Source organism: Sparus aurata, chromosome 10, assembly GCF_900880675.1.
Source record: "Sparus aurata chromosome 10, fSpaAur1.1, whole genome shotgun sequence".
In the NCBI taxonomy this organism is placed as follows: Eukaryota; Metazoa; Chordata; class Actinopteri; order Spariformes; family Sparidae; genus Sparus; species Sparus aurata.
The window spans coordinates 16459686-16464945 of NC_044196.1; positions in this window are offsets into that span (position 1 = coordinate 16459686).

A 5260-nucleotide genomic window follows, 5' to 3' on the forward strand; every position below is an offset into this window, starting at 1 on the left:
TTCATATATATTTAAAGTACATTTTCAATATGTACTGATTGTGCAGAATGTCTTTGATCCACTATCAATACATGTTTTCATTCTGAAAAATCATTTTCCAACAGAACCCCAGTCTGTCCTCACGGTGTCTCCTTCATGGCTGAGTGCTGGAGCCTCAGTAACTCTGAACTGCAGTGTTAAAGATCAATCTGCAGGATGGAGGTTCTCCTGGTATAAGACTGTTCCTGATCCATCAGTCAGCTACTACAGCTATGAGCTGCTACCTGGCAGCAGCAGTGGGACTGAACAGGATTCCTACATTGTTCATGGACAGACACACACAGCAGGATATGTGTGCAGAGCTGGAAGAGGAGATCCAGTGTATTACATCTGTTTTCTAAATGATGATAAACATACAGTATGTTGAAAAAAGTATATTCTCTCTCCGCTCAGACTTTTGCGCTGACTCTCAGCTTTGCGGTCTCTCTGCAGCTCCAGACCAGACCAGCAGACCAGCAGACCAGCAGAGGGAACCGTAAACAAAATAATGCATTATTAGAAGAGTAAAAGACCAATATTTCACACTATTTGACAAATTATTTGATTGCAAGTTCTAGGTTTTATTTTTTAAAATGAGATTTATGTTCTCTCAAATTCCTGTTTTTGTTTGACATTTAAGAAGTTTTGCTTGTTTCTTTTGGCACAAATCTAATTCCATACCCTTTACAAATCACGTGATTTTAAGAGTTGGTTCATGAGGAGAAAGTTAACAGTCTTTGTGAAACAGCTACGACATATTCCAAATCATTGATGCTTTCCTGTAATTTTGGCGTTGGATATAAAACATTCAGATGTTTCTTGTCATGTAAAAAGTGTCATCCTGTCTGCTGATGTCTGAAGAGTTTCTTTTCTCCCAGCAGCTGTTTAACTCACTCTTTCAACTGATTAATCATTTACACCAAATCTTACAAATACAGTTAATGTAAATAGTTTCTTGTGGTCCGTGGATAAAGTCCCCAGACTCCATTAAGAAACGCTTCAATTTTGGGGCTTGTTGTGTTAATAAAAACTTTTTCTCGAACACATTCTTAACTACTTGGGCCTTCTTATTATTTCGGCTACCGTTATAACTTCAGATCAAACTTCTTTCCATCAGTAGAAAAGTCGAGTGTTTCCCATCATGCACTGTGTTCTGTGAAGAGAAGAGAAAAATGAGCAGCTGTCTTTATGGTTTAATTCTGATGCTTCAAACACACATCGATACATATAAGAGAGAAAGGTGGAAGGTAAACAACATAAACAACATGACAGTGATCGGTCAGGTGTGGATGAAACTGTAATGAAACAACAGAGACAGGGGCCCGTGTAAGGGACCTGAGCTGACAGGTCCATCACGCCTCATCTACAAGGTCCACAAGGTCTGTTTTTAAGGACAGGTAATGAGCTGGTTTGTTTTGTTTGGGGAAATGTATTATTACTCTGCATTATGTAGCCAACGTTAGCTCCTTATGCTCCTGTCGTATGTGTTAGCCCATTGTTAGCATCGTCAGCTTGTAGCTAATGTTGGCTAGGTAGTTATGGTAGCCTACTGCCCTATGAAAGGTATTTTCATGTAATGTCTCCGGTCACAGGAAGGCCAACGTTTACATGTACTGTGGATATACCGTATTGACCCGAATATAGGACGAGGTTTTTTTCAAAGAAAATTATGTGGAAAAAGTGGGGTCGTCTTATAATCGGGGTCTAACCGTTGACACATGCTGATAGTTGTCTGGGTCGCTACACGACCACAACAGCAGAGGGCGCCAGCTTATTGTAGAGACGTCACTGACACTGTGGCTGCGGTTATCTGTCAATCACAGCGGAGAAGAAGTGACAGGAGATGAAAAATGGAGAGACGCAGTGATTTTACGGAGCAAAGTGGATCAAGTGTGGCAAGTTAACAGACATCTGAGGCGGAGCTATGATGCTAATTTTAAGATAATGGTGATCAAGGCAGCGGAGGCGCCAAACAACTGTCAGCCAGCCAAGAAATATGGAGTTACGAAGTGTAACGTCCGAAGATGGCGGGTCCAAAAAGACCGTCTGAAAACGCTAACAGTAAGAGAAAAGCTTATTGTGGTCCTCTAAGCGGCCGCTTAAGAGATTGACAGGAGGGTACGTGAGTTTGTTATTGAGAAACGAATTTTGGTTATCAGAGTCTTTTTCTGAAGATTAGTCTTGAAAAGAGGGGTCGTCTTATAATCAGGGTCGTCCTATATTCGGGTCAATACGGTAATTCTTGTGTGCAACACCTGTGAAAGGTCAAGTCCAGTGTTCAGAGGTCATGGGGAGATTTCATACATCTGTGAATATAGTTTGCATTGTACTTTTAAGCTGAGGTCATTAGGTGGTATTTATGTGATGTTCATTCATGTGTAACAGACTTCGAACTGCCGAACCAAAACTAGTCTTTCCAAAACCAATTAACATTTCGTGCTTTCAGTTTCAGTGCCTGTGCAGCAGCAGTCCGCCATGGGTGCATCCGGCCTGTCTGCTCTACCTGGCCCAGAGACACACCTGCTAGTGTTACTGGCCTCAAGCCTAGCAGTACCTGGACCAATAACTACGCTGCTGCAGTTAACTTGAGCTGCAACAGGGGCTTGAGTTGTCGGTCTCCAGCTGTGCCTGGTCTAACATTATACAACAAGTAGTTCCGACCAAGCAATCTGATTGGTCAACAAGACATTTAGACCGTGCTCAAATCAGCATGACAGCACGCCTGACTCATTACTAAAAATAATAATCCGCCAAGTCTGTGGCAATAGTGTATCAATCTCCATGGCAACATAGTAACTGTCAGAGCTGGAGCAAAAAAAAAAAAAGTACGGCTTGAAATTCAAGCCGAAAAAGTCGGGAGAAGCAGCCGCTAGACGTTTCTCTGTTGACCCCAAGAGAGTGAGTGATTGGTGATAAAATAAAACGGAGCTGTCCGAGGAGGACAGCAGCAGGGCCAGGCTGCCTGCTGGAGGGAGGAAGACGGCCAGCGAGGAGCTGGAGATAAATATGCGGGATAAAGTTATCAGCAAACGGGCACACCACGAGAGAGTGTCCCGCAAAATGATCAGGGCGATGGAGAAACAAATGTACGTCACCACACTATTGTGACCACGGTGAAAACGTTTTATAAAAAATATAAAAGAAAAAAAAAATCAACTTCTCTGTTATTTGCACTAAATTGTCCTGTACTTATGCTGTCTTTTGTTGTACTTTGTTGTTATGTGCGGTGTCCTTGAGTGCTTTGAAAGGCGCCTTAAAAAAAAAAGATGCATTATTATTATTATTATTATTATTATTATTATTATTATTATTATTATAACTTGGGCGATGAAAATAAGCATTTTCTGTTTATCTGTGCAGTATTGATTTAGTTCGGGAAATTCCGAGTCCGCAATAAAACATAAATGTCAGCTCAGACTTCACTCATCTGGGACTAGAAAATCATTTCTGTTGCTAGGTCGTTACTAAGGTTTGGATTATTTGCTGAAGGGGTAAACTACGTTCCATTACACATATGAGTCTACTGACGTGACTGATTTGGTTTCAGTTATTAGTCAGACACCATGTGTTTCCATGGAAACGCAACACACACTCGCAAAAACCTTTAAAATTTGGGAGCAAATTGTCCATCAACATGGATATATTTTGATTATACATTTTATTTTTGTTGGTATTAGTTGTATAATCGCAATATTACCCTCGAGAATGTGCTTTAACGTCATTTGAGCACTTCAGTGCTGCTTGCGGACCTCGGCTCAAGCGCCTCGGTTCTGACCGCATCACTGTTGTGCTCAAATGACGTTAAAGCACACCCTCTCAGTTAATATTGCTTAAGCGACACCTACTGTCACAAGACAATAACAGCAACAAAATGTCCTCTAAATGAGAGAGGGACTGGTTTATATCCGTGAGGCACTACTTTATTAAGTAGCCGTTTACATGTAAAATACATGAAGAAAAAATAAGGGTGTTGTTTTTATTTTTTCCACCCTCTACACTGGTGGAGCCGAAGAGGACCATTTTTTTTTCTAGGGGAAACACAGCTGGCAGTCGGCTGTTTCACCACCACTGCTGGCTATTTGTAATAGGAACCAACCACCACAAAAACACAGACACAACTAGAGAAATGCCTGTCAGAAAATCTTTGACACTGCTGTGTCAAAAATATAAGCTTTTTCCACAGATCACCACAGGGGGGCGTCAAACCACACTAACTGATACTGACACAATGCATGTGCTCCTTTTTACCTCTGAGACGAGGTCGGCTGCAGTGAAGTCCCAGGATGCCAAGTCAAGGTTACCTGTGAGCCTCATTCTCAAAGAGTTGTAGTTCTCTCTAAGTAATAATAACTCTGTCAACTCCTCTTATTATAAACTTTTCATGTTCTTTGAATCTTTCGCAGCTGAAAATGCCCCGCTGCTTTTAGTTAGTTTTAGTTGTAGTTTAGTATTCATTTGATTTGATTTTCCCTCATAAGTATTTTATTAGATGTATGTACATGCAATAATTACTGTTCATGCCACTAATTTGATGATTTTGAGGGATCAGGAAGAAACCTTTACATGGTCTCACTTTAAGGCGGGTTTGTCACAACTTCACCCACAGGAAGTGAGCTTGGAGAAAAACAGAAATAGTCTCATAAACAGAAGTGAAAATGAAGAAAGCAGAAAGCTCCCCTCTGTTCCATTGTCTCTCACCATTCACTACTACTTTGACATCATGAGTTAGTGAGCATAGATTGATGATTGAAAAGGGAATTTAATTGATTTTAGCATAAGGCTGTAACTTAACAAAATGTGATAAAGGTGGAGGTACCTGAATACTTTCTGACTGCACTGTGTGTACACACAACACACACCCTCATTGAAATACAGGCACTGTGGATGCAAGAACTGTTGGACGGCATAACATGTACAGATTAGATAACAATAAAATGTTAGTGTGATGTAATATGATTAAATCCAATGATCTTGTGTTTCTTAGATGTTGAATTAGGATGAGGAACAAACCTTTGCAAGAGAGATGAGCTCATAATTTATTTACAGTGGACAGGAAATGTAAAGGTGTCAAAGGATGCTGCGGTTGACGTGACTGCAGTTGTTTGAGCTTTGTGTGAAAGGGAAGAAAGAACAGAGTGAGAACTGCACTCAGATGAGGAAGTGGATGAAAAACTCTGCTCTCACATTTATAAGAAATTTTAACTTCTGTTTTATTTTTGCTGCATTTTTATTAAATGAAGGA